Genomic DNA, 12,686 nt, shown 5'->3' on the forward strand with positions numbered 1-12,686 from the left:
TGTGTTGGGCCAGCATGGAGATTATAACAAGAGATTAAAATAAATGATTATGATGACAGAAACCTGCACGTCCTCCTAACCCTAACCCTGTTGAGATATCTCTGGAAAATGGAATGGTGAAAATGAACTTTACAACCACACAGGATAATTAATTGTTTTTCTAAAGATTGATTTCCTTTTGAGCTTTAAATTCCTCGTGTCCCAGGCGCAACTGTCTCTTCATATAAAAGATGTTGAACAATGTTCTTGTGCGGATTAAACCCTTCCTGTCCTTTGAGTCGCTCCACTGTTGATCCATCTTGGCATTTCTCTGCAGGCACCCACGAGGCAGCTGTCTCTGACAAAACGAGAGCCTTCAGCAACAATATTCAGACAACGGGGCTGTTTCCACTCCTGTGTCTTTATCTCTGCGTGCACAGCGGCCATTATTTAGCTTTTCAAGGTCACGCGATGTTTACAGTCCATGGGTCCAGAGTTTTCTCCAGCCCCCCATTATTCTTCTCTACATGTGAATCTCTAAAACTCTACATGAAAGCTGCAAGCCTTCTGGGTCTATACTGATCTTTTACTTTCTAACAAAGAAATCTAAGACATTACCCAAACTATGTAAATAGTGATTAGAGTGTAAAATGTCATTTTAGTAAGGATTCTATCTATTCAATAGACTATAATGGTACAGTAGTTCTGATTTCCTCTTAATTAAGGCCTTAAAATCTATGACCAATTTTATTGTTTATTGCTGTGCCCTAACAAGAAAGGAGCGAAGGGAGAATTAGTCATTTTGTAGAATTAAAGTTTATTGCGACAATTAGACATCAGAAAATGTCACAGATTAAAGCTTGAAGCAAAAGAAAAAATAAGAATCTCAGACAATCAGCCAGGGGCTGGCAAAGTTAACTCTGCCATTAAGAAAACACTGCAAGTGAGAAAGAGAGTGGCTGAGTGAATTTAAGTGGAAGGAAGTGAGAGATGTCGAGAGCTGTCACAGCATTTCAGCGATGACTAACCTGTCTGAGTGCAGCACAGCCTCACAGTTTTCCTGCCTTGGCCTCCCCTCTCTCCTAATCCATCAGCATCCTTCCCCTCCCTGTTGTGCATCCCTCCAGCTTCCACTGTGTAGTTCTCTTCACAGATGGCTGCAGCAGCACACATCATTTTTCTCCTATATGAGGCTCTTTGCTGCTGCGTTTCGTTGTGTCTGTGCGGGACTGCGTGGTTGCTCTGCAAAAGCAAAGTGGCTCCGTTACAGCGAGTGTGCTGGGTTTGTTTAACGTGGGTCAACGCCGCAACCATCGATCAGTCCATCAAGTGTCTCATCTCCCAGGCCCTGCTTCAAAGCACCCATCAAATACATTTGTCAGCTTGTGCGTGCATGGAATTATTGCTCATCTATCCCATTTATCAGTTTGCCCACTCATCTATTTATCTACTGATCCAAGCAAGTCGAATAAGCGCCCTGACATTTAACCCCCTCCATCCTTACACTGGTTCTTCATCTCTTCCGCCCTGATGAGACTGACAGTCCCTCTCGTGTATATGATCTAACACCAGGAATGAATCCAGTGTTTGTCTTTTAAAGGTCTTCAGAATCACCGACTGACTTCTCTTAACCCTGGTTATTCTTAAACTCGGTCCGTGCTTTGGTTTATTTCTCTCTGATAGTTAAATTCTTCAATACAAGATTAAAAGTTGAATAAAACTTAACGCTTTTCTTTGCCTAAAACCTTAAACCTGCAGCAGGTATGTGGATCTATGACCTAAATTAATATGTTAGCTACTGCAGAGAGAAACGGGAGTGAGGAGCGGTGGAGAACCAAGGCGCGCATTTCTAATTTAAATTTTTATTTCCATTGAAGCCTTTTATGTTGAAAACTATTCCCAGGATGTCTGTCGCATGCTTGTAATTCTCTCCCATGCTAATTTAATGGTCAGGATTTGTGCACATGTTCTACATTGAGTTAATAAAATTGCAGGCAATGCTTTAATTCTGTTTCCACTTCAATTATTATTTATGTTCACATTAAAATTTAGCATTAGGTCTCTATAAATGGCCTACGAAGTGCAAATGTATGAGTCAAAGTCAAAATTTCCCATATTTCTGCTTATGCTTTCACAAACAAAAACCCTGTCATCAGTCAAAATGTTGCTGCGTTGCAGGACCATCTAGGTTTCCATTTGTCCTGCTGTCTTTGGGTATAATGTGCAGCCATGCTATCAATAATAACCTTTTCAATGAGTTACCATAATAATTGGCACGTAATGACACTGAATTTAATCAACTGCGCATCCCCACATCACAAAAGCTATCTGTGAAAAGCGGCTTGACTCCCACTGCTCTTATTTCATGGATTTAAAATGCCATTATGGGAAGAAAACTGGTTGCCCCAATTTCTGGGACTGGTCACTTTGTAACTGTGGAGATGCTCTCTGGTCTCAGAGCCAAACTGCTTTTAATGGCTTATATCACCCAGGATGGGATGGCAAAAATTGTGCAGTTTAGAACAATAAAGCAGACAGACAGACAGACAGACAGACAGACAGACAGACAGACAGACAGACAGACAGACAGACAGACAGACAGACAGACAGACAGACAGACAGACAGACAGAGCGAGCGAGCTCAGGATGTCAGTGTTGTTCTTAAGAATGAAACCATGGTCGGAAGAGAGGAAGATTGATCCTGCCTGTGTAGTGTGTGCATGTTTCTGCAACAAATAGTGTCCAGTTCTGTGTTTCATTTGGAGAAAGTGAGTAAAAACGTGACTTTCTGAGAGAAGAGGCGGTGGTGATCCAGCAGATGAAGAGGCTGGAGTGATGGCAGTGATGCTCCGAGATTCCTGAAAGGATTCCAGACACGCTCCCTCTGCTTTCCTGCCTCTGCTTCCCCCTCAGCCTCTAGGGAAGCAAGCATGGGATTGTTAAATTGATCTTCACCAACCCCTCATCCTCTTGGGAGAGTCTGATAACGGAAGTTGGCAAGGTCACCGATTCTGCTGTGCTGTGTCCGGTCATGATGCTCGTGCATGTTACATTGTTCTTATCGTAGTAAATGGACCTCCACACTCCCACCAGAGGCATGGCTGCTAAGCTAATTCTTTATATGCATCCACCTGTGACAGCCTCTGTTCTACCAGCTCCGTTGTGTTGCCTTCCTCACTGAATTGACAATAATTCCGGGTATTTCTGACCACAGCAGTTATCAACTACAGTGTGTTCTCAGAGTTCTTTGGGTAATTAATCAATCTCACAGTACTGTTGTTCGTGGCTCCCCCTCAACCCTGTTGTGATCTCAACAATATTTATTCCATTTATTGAATGTATTCCTATGATCAAAAGCAAGCACAACAAATATATATAGAGATAATTTTTTTGTATTTTTAATGTATGGATAAGGGCTAAATGGGTACAGACAAATTTTACTGAAACATCTCGTTTGATTAAAAATGAATTATAGTAAATCATAGCAAAATAAATGTTCAGAGACCAACCCAGTGGCTTGCACAAGCAAAGGCACTAATTCTTTATCTGCAGTGCCAGAAAAAAAGCAACAATAAATCCCAACAAAAGTGCCCTGAATAGAGCCCATTCATTTCCCCTCTCTCATGTCTCTGTTGATTATATTCCAGCTCCCAACTTAGCCAGATGGATAGACTTTTACACACGAGCAGTTTAATTTAATTGCACTCTTTCAGCATGTCCTGTTTATGCTGTTGTGTTAGTGAGGTGTGATTGTAGTCTTTTGTTTTCCTGGATCTGCTTCAGCTGGAAAACACCAACTTCATCTCAAGATGGCAAATCCTTTTAGGTTACCACCACACGTATAGCTGTGCATCAGCACACTACTAAACTAGAACTATTTCAATATTCATTGCAGGAAGTCTGAATATTAAAGTGATTTGAAATTGGGCCATTTTGAAGTTATTTTCAAGGAGAGGCTAAATTTTCCCCTTCCTGTCAGGTGGTTTGACTGGCATAAAGATTCTTCCTGGCCTGGCTAAACGCTGCACTCTCTGCCTGTTTGTTTCCCTGGTTGATGATTGAGAATACGGACACATGTATTTTACCAGCCAATTTATCCCTTTGGCCCTTCTTCCTACTCACAATCTGTCCCACTATCACATTCTTATTTTTTTCAAATAAAAGCAGCAAAAATGTCATTGTCAATAATGCAATTATCGGTAATGAATCACAGGCTGAACAAAGAACTGCACAGAGGCAGCCGCCAGCTCTCTGGAGTCGTCAGGAAATACTATTATAATGTAAAACATGTCACAGCACCTTGTGTGATTGGGCTCTTCAGCAGCGTTCATTATCAGTAGAGTGGCTGTGGCACAGCAGATTTCATTAAGGACAGTGTTTGACTTGGTTATGTGGACCAGGTTTCATATCCTCCCAGCAACAGTCAACACCGGTTGGTTGCACCTAAACAGGATATTGTGTTTGTCGGTGGCACCTGTCTGCAAGGAAATACTGATTTAATGCTGGTAGATGTTGAATTCAATTCTCTGTCATACTAAAGGGATCCCTATAAAGAAACTTATTAAATTGAAAACATTTTTGTAGCAGCTGTCTTTTTTTCCTAATAGCTTAATACTGCAGTATTTTAAAGTGTAAAAACTCATTATCCTCCTTTCCTTGCAATGATAAAGATCATTTCCGATCTCCCAACCTAATATCAAGTTACTTAGTCGGCTTGTCTCATTTGATATCGTCCTTGTTCAGTAATGACAGCAACCGCTTCGATATCCAGTCGCTCTGCCCAGCAAATTAACCAGTCGGTCAGTCTTAATCCGCAAGATTAAAAGGGTAATCATGTAGGGGAAATGGATAATAATCAAAGACCCATTGTGTAATAAAAATAAATGAATAAGGATTCATTAAGAGGTGGGGGGTCAGATGTGTGGAGATACAGACAATTCACGGAAGCATGTTCGGGAAAATCCATGTAGGGGTGAGCTCTCAACAGACGGCTCATGTGTGTGCGTGTGTAAGAAAATCTCTTTTTATTAATGAGTCTTACACCATGTGAAGCAGCTCGGCACTGCAGTGAGTCAACATTTTGTCTCTGGTGGAAAGAGCAGCACCAGCCTGCAGCATGTCATGCAGATTAAGAGCGCTTTGCTGCTCAGGTACACATTCAAATGAGCAGGCAGACACACAAGCACCGCACTTGAATTTGCTTCTCATCAGCCCAATTTGGGTGAAAACATCTCAATAGTGTCACAGTTTGCTTCCGAGTTTCTTGGCCCCCAAAACTCATTTGTTTGTGCTATTTTGGGATGAATGTTTGATCCTTGCGCAGCTGAGAGGTCACCCAGGCAAGTGCTCAGCATGCAGGGACATCACCCACTTCAGCTGCATTCAGGATGTGGGTCATTAAAGACCTGACAGAAGACTGGTCGGACAGAAAAGAAACATGTGTGACAAGGCCAACAGGTTTTACTCGCCCTTGGTTTAAAACAGTAAAGGGCATCGCTGTTACTCTGCATCAGACACTGATGTTTAGATTCAGAGCAACAGCAAAGGCAGAGAAAGAATTTTCTGTTTGCTGAACAAACAAATATGGCGTTTCTGCTCACTTGAGCTTTAAAAATTGTCCCAGGAGGAAAAAGATGAAGGGTGACAGGCAGAGATTTGCTCATTTACAAGGCAGAGATTCCTGTCAGACTAGAAAATAACACAAACACCGACACACACACACGTGCACACACAGAGTGAGTCAAAACACACTCGTGCTGAGAACTCAAATATTTCAACTTCATCAATTTTGAGGACATTAGCATGTAAGAAGGTGACTTTGTGCAAAAGTCAATATGTTTACACCATGTACTGGTAAATGCACACAAACACGCTTGTCACGCTTGTATCATCATTTCCCTCACAGATTGTTAAATTATTCTGGTGGCACAACCCTCCTGCCATCTTTCCCTTTGTTAGACGTGTTATCTGTTTGTGACAGGCACAGCTGCTCACACACGCACGCGCGCGCACGCACACAGGCATGCGTGCTGATGCTAATGTGGATAACAGAAAATGCAGTGACAGCTCAGCAATGTTGAACACATTTACCATGAAGCTTATCAACGCCTTTTGTCATCACAAAGGAATGTGATGAATATACATCATGTACGGAGCATAAAACTCATGAAGAATACCATTCTGTCATTACTCTGTAATCTTTCTGCTCCTGAATGTCCCGCTGCACATCTGTGGATCTCCTCCTTAACACCTGTTTGACCTAGGTCGTGATGAGAAAATGCATAATTATTAACGCGCCTGCACAGAGGGCAACCACATCAGGACTATTAATTAACATGGATAATGCTGCTGAGGTGTGTAATTAATATGGGATTAGCTTGCTCCTTTCCTCTTGAGGTGCAGGAGCGAACCTGTGCATGCCCGAGGGGGCTCTAAAATACTTTATCTGTTTTGGAACTTGTGCCCTTGTTGAAGTGCTTTTAGTGTAGATGCTGAGGAACCCTGAATAAAGCATTCGGTCAGGGAGAGAACAGCCTGTCTTTTTGGCTCAAGCCAGTGAGCAGAATTGGTCAGATAAGCTGGATGTAGCTGCAGGAAAAGCATTCAGCAGTAAGAGTTACTGGCAGTTGGCTCATTGTCTTCCAGCTGTACGCTCCCTCCCACATGCACACGCACTGACAGGTGATCAGGCTCAGTGACAGGATGCAAGCGAAGCCCTTCACTGTCTTCATCCACCTCCCTCACTATACCATTTCCCTCCTCCCTATATGCCATTATCCTGAGGTGCACCGAACAGTGACAAGAGGCCCCAGGGGCTCCAAAGCCTGTCGTACAATGACAACTGACCTTTGACGGCCTGTCTCAAAGGCACCACCACACCACCATTGTATGTTTTCATTCCTCTTCACAGTGTCAATGCATCTTCTCCACTCACTTTTGTTTTTTTACTTTGTTTCTCTGCATCCCACCGCACTCTGTGACTCAGGCTGCTGACTCAAACAATCTCCTCTCAAGTTGGCTGTTCCAGTTAGCCCTGTGTTCGGCTTCGATCCCAAAGCCAGAGACTTACACCAGGGAGTTGAATGTTTGCAACCACCCCAGAGGATATTCTGGAGGACGGCTTCCAAGCCTCTGTGTGATGGTCCGATGTCTTAAAGTGCTGCAGGAAGTTTGGCAGATGGGCCTGAAGTTCAAGTAAGCTTCCAAGAGAAGATCCAAAAATGTGTAAAGGTCTGTTGCACAGTAGTTTTATATATACTTCATTGTTCATTATAGTATATAGTTAAATTGTTATATATCTACCCTTGGAACAAACCCTTCCATTGATAATTGTCATTTTTATGCAGCACATAGGCTCCAAACATCCAGGCTAAGATCAAAACTCAACAACTCAAAACCAGACAACGGAATGCTGGAAAAACTAAAAGGAAACATTGCTTCGACATGGAAGGAGGAAGCATCGTACAAACACCTGGAATAGGGTGGAGCCAGGTAGATGCAGGTGGAGCATATCTGAGTAATCAGGCAGGTCAGGGAGGTGGAATGAGCCACCAAGGTAAGACTGAACTCAGGTAAGGGGTGCCAGAAAGCTAATCTAGTCATTTTATCCACAAAACCAGGCAGAATTGCTAGTAGTTAGCCTAAGAAAATTATGTATCATATAGATAGATATCTACATCTGTTGTCAATAAGCCATTTACGGTAAATTCTTTCTTTTTTTTTTTACATTTAGGTAGCTTTTAAAAGAATACATGAAAAACACCTTCCACCAAAAGCAGGGCTGTGTGGAGGCGAGGTAGAGAAAACCAGTCTAAGATGCTGAGTATCTTAGTATAGCACAGAGCTCGCAAGCTTTATTTTCCCAGCACTTTATAAGATTTCATGCCGATGTTTGTGACCTCAGAATTAACACAGCTGGCAGCAGAAGCCACGAGCTTGTGGGTGAAACGCCTCTTAAATGTTCTCCCAGTCTGCCAGCACAGAAGCATCTCAGAGAGGCCTGAGCCAACAGTAGCGGTTAGCTGAGCCTCTGTTTATGAGCAGGGATTTACACTCTTCTTGAGAAGTAACCAGCAGAACCGCAGCCATACAAAATCACTAATACTGTCACACAAACCCAGCAGGGTTTATGTGGTGTTTAGTATTACGACTCAGACGGTGTGGTGGAGAGCGCAGAGGTGAAACTTCCGTCCACTTCAGTCAGCTCAGGATGCTCAGCAGCTGTGGCAACATCATGTAACCAACATCACCTCTTCATTTCGGCAATACTCAGGTCCCACAAAACATGGAAACTAACCCCATCACCTTTTTTTCAACAATCACACACAGGAATGGAGGTTCAATCCGTTCTAGTCCTGGAAAAACCTCTCTGTGCACCTTGGAATGGCCTACTTATCACACCCACTGCAACCTATGTAGTCATTAAGGACAGAAAAAAGAGATCATTTTCCCACTATCTACATCCATTTGCTACTGCTCCTCCCTTGGCGGGGACACGTGGCAGAGTTTCTGACAATATTGACATCATTATGTAAGACTCTCTAATTACTTATATCAATTATTTTGGCTTAAGGTCAAATGACAAAACCTTTATAATGAAACAGTTTAAGGAAATTAATAAAATAATTCTAACTGTGGCATGAGACTGATAAGTGACCAATGGATTATTTAGTTCCCTTCCCTTTCTCAAACAATTCCATTTTATAGACAAACATGCCAGATGAGAGGGTTTGACCTCAGGTTGTTGCTGATAGACAGGGCGATTTCCCAGAAGCCCTTGAGCATGGAGGTCAATAAGTCATCAATAAAAGTCATTAACTCTGCAAACACCTTACAATACAATAACCCGACTGTCCTGTGGGTTCGTGGCTGTTAAAAGACCCTCAAACCAAACAACTCGCTCTTAAAATCATTACCAATTAGGTGTTGAATAAAATAAATTTCAACAAGTGCTCCTGGTGATATGGATTAACAACCCCCTTCAAGAGTATTTAATCCTACACATTGAATCATTGAGAGATGACAAACATCAGTTACATAAGTGGGCAGTATGGGTTTGACTGTTCATTACTGTTGATGCGTACACACCTAGGCTAGTGTGTATGCATCAACAAGCAAAATATTACAATATAGAAATGAATGGCCACACTCATCGCACAGGAAAACTCACCCAAAAGCTACCCGTATCATTTTGGTACAGTCCAAATCACAAATACAACTAGTGTTAAAACTAATGGTTAAGGTTTTAAAAAGGAGACATGGAAAAATGCTGTGTCTGCTTTAGCTGATCACTAACCAGATGTATTAAGTTGACTCTTTTCCTTAACTAAATAACTTAGATGGCAAAACTGGAGTACATTAAGCTTGCATACATTCCAGAGTAGCCAAGATGGATGGACGCCAACTGTAGGAAGTAAGAAAGAGAGCTGTTACAGCCCGAAGGCCCTGTGAGCTCATCAACACTCTGACATCAACCAACCACCTGATGAAGTCAGGACAGCTCCCTAAACAGTGAGAAATGCATCCTATTAGCACCAGAGCTTGACATTAGGATCCACCTAGCTGCCAAAGGATGGTAGAAGTCATTAGTGATGTGTGACAGTTACACACAGCCTCCCCGTGACCTCAGATAGAATCACTTAAACTCATCAATCCCCCCTCACTTCAAGTCTGGAGGGTCTTCGAGTCTGACTAAACCAAGGAGAGAAAAAAGATTGTCAACACACACGAGTCTGTCTACTTACATACAGCTGCTGTCATGGAGGAAGTGCCCTCAGTTGGCTGGGATGTTGTTTTGACCCTGAATCTCTCCATAAACCCTGCTGCCACTCAAGTTGACTTCATTACTTGTCTCATATAAAAGAGTTGGCAGGGGCTTTTAAGAAAAGCTTCTCTAGATTTGTGGCTATTATGCAGCAAGTGTGTAGGTGATGGAAGGTAGTAGGCAAGCTTCACTGAATAGATGATTTCACAGGCCAAAACACAGCACAGTCCAGGCAGCAAAAAGAAAACCATGCAGTGGTAAAAATGTGGATTAATATGAATAAAAAATACACGTGGACATGCAGTAGCACTCCAGATACTCATTTGTCTTGTAAATGACTGTATATACAGTACATTAGCCGCTTCTGTGTGTTTGCTGTCATTGTACATGCATGGGTGCAGGATGCATGTGGATTGTTTTAGCAGCAGAATGTATTTCCATGGGGGGCTAATGTAGCATAACCAGTGCTGAAGTGCTTAAATTCAGGGGGAAATTTGAGGAAAGCTGGGATCTTAGACAGGAAGTCATGCAGCAGGGAGAAACAGAAATCATTTATTCAATGATGAATACGTGGATACAATTCTTCATTTGGCTGTAAAAGAGGAAATAGTAGTAGTAGGAAGTCCCTACGGTTTAATTTAGGTCCTGGAAGCTTGCATAAATTAGATGTACAGTAGTTCCACCCGGCCCATTTGCGCTTACTGCTTGACAACCAGCAGTTTTGTGGATTTACTTTATTCCCAGTCTGATATTCTCTCAAGATGACCCAATCATCGAGTGTTGCAGACGCTCCTCTGCCTTAATGGCACCCTTCTGCACACCTGAAGCCACCTCTTGGTATCTGGATGACTTCCTGAAGACTCGGTTACCAGTTTTTCCTGTTTTTTCGAACTCTTCTTTCATCGCTTCCCTGTCGTCCTCGTGCTGTTCCCTTTTCACAAACTGAGGTCGAAGCAGTTAGCTGGAGAGGCAGCATCTTTCAGGCCCATTGCGCTGTTTTCCAGTGCCTGTGGATGCAACAAACTGGGATTAATGCAGCACCTGGCTGCTTCCTGCCCCCTCAGCAACCCCAGAGATGCAGCCGACTGCAGAGTTGTGATTGAGAGATTAAGAAAAGGAACTTTTAAATCAATTAAGTTGATTATTTCAGATGAAACCCCATTTTAGAAAAGGGCAGATGTACAGCAAGTGTGCTTGTTGATAAGGGATTAAATGAGTAATGAAATGAGAACTTGAAATAAGTCCTGTGTGCCCAGGGCAGTTTGTTTATTCCCATTATCTGGGTCCTTTCACACTGCAGCATCTGCCTGGACATTATCTCTCCAACACACCTGCAACATCCGCATGTTCATTGTGGAAAAGAGGGGTCAGTGGTGTTTGGAATTCTTAAACAGAGGGAAGGTTCAGTGCTTTAAATTGAAGGTTGCTTTCTCCAGAGGAAAATTCTAACTATAAAACATGAGGGAAAGACAGAGTAACAAATGAATAAGCATGAGGATAACTCATGGTAATAAAAAGCCCCAGCTGGTCCACCTCATCCTGTCGGCTCGTGTTCCAATTAGCATGCTCGTTAACCCCATAGCTATATGGCCTCTTTAACTATACCCAGCAAGATGATGCCTTGTCAGTCACAATATAGCCAGGAACTGTATTGAGGGTATTTTCAGTGGACTTGTTTGTGTTCACTTTTTTCTACTCATTTTAAGATGGTAGCAAACGTACCAACATGGTGTTAGTGGGATTATAAAACAGAGACTGGGTATTTCAGCTAAGCCCTGCACACACTTGTGACTGGGCAACAGCCATTTCCTCTTTGTTTACCAACTCATCGGAGCAACGTCATCGCTATCGATGATGGTATCATGATGTAGCTCATTTGCCTCATGTTTGGATGGAGGTAATGAGGCACGGGCATTATTGTCCCTTATGAAGTAGGGAGCATTTTGGATACCAGTGTGTTAAAGGTGTGTTTAGAGTGAAATGAATTTAGTATCATGGCCCATTTGTGTCAAATGCAGAGTGGAACATCCAAAGAATGAAGCTTCTAATTTAGTTTTGATACAGGAAGGAAGTGAGTAGATTAGTTTAATTGCGAGAGGGAATAAGGAGGCAAAGGAAAACAGGCGGAAGAGAGGGATGGGATTAGATGGGAAGGTGAGGGAGGGTTGGGAACTGGGATTCCATTCGGCTTATTGAATGCGGGATTTTCCTTTTTTCTAAGGAAGAACAATTTGCAGTCTGGAGAAGGTCATGTTGCTGTGGCTTGATTGGAGATGTGATGCTCCGTGCACATTTGGACTGAGGCAGTGTTCTTGGTGCAGGAGAAAGCGCAGAAATGTGTGAAAGACAGCTGAGTCAGTGGGACTGCAGCTTTCATTAAACCATACCTGGGTTATTTTGGTCATTTAAATTTTTTTGCTGTTTGCTCCTGAGACTAAATTTGAATTCTGAAGAGTGATTAAAAGACTAGTTGCTAACTCTTCAAGCAAAACTAATCTTAAATTATTTCTTTTGCCTTGAGACATTGGACTATCCATTGAGTGCCCATGTGCTGTTAATGAAATTATTGTAATAGTGCAAAGAACCAAATTAATTTTATCCAAGAGGGCAGTTGTTAATAGGAGAGAATAAATTGCTTAAAATAAAAAAAATTGTTTAGCTGTCATACAGAAGAGCAACTTTTACTGTGAAAAAGCTGCTTTGCTTCTTACATTTGAGGGAAGGTCCTGCTGTGTTAAAAGCTCAGCAGACTCTGTCTATTCTTCATTATTACATACCTGTTGCTGCAATATACACTCCGATACACTCCGAACTGATAAACACTGAACCAAAAACAACTTTGGCCCTGGAAAATGCTTTTATGTGCTGCCACAACTATCAGAATTTACCCTTCATGAAAAAAATAAGTTTTAAAAACTGGAAAAAATCTTGTGAAAATGTTTGT

The sequence above is a fragment of the Takifugu flavidus genome, chromosome 11, assembly GCF_003711565.1.
Source record: "Takifugu flavidus isolate HTHZ2018 chromosome 11, ASM371156v2, whole genome shotgun sequence".
Lineage (NCBI taxonomy): Eukaryota > Metazoa > Chordata > Actinopteri > Tetraodontiformes > Tetraodontidae > Takifugu > Takifugu flavidus.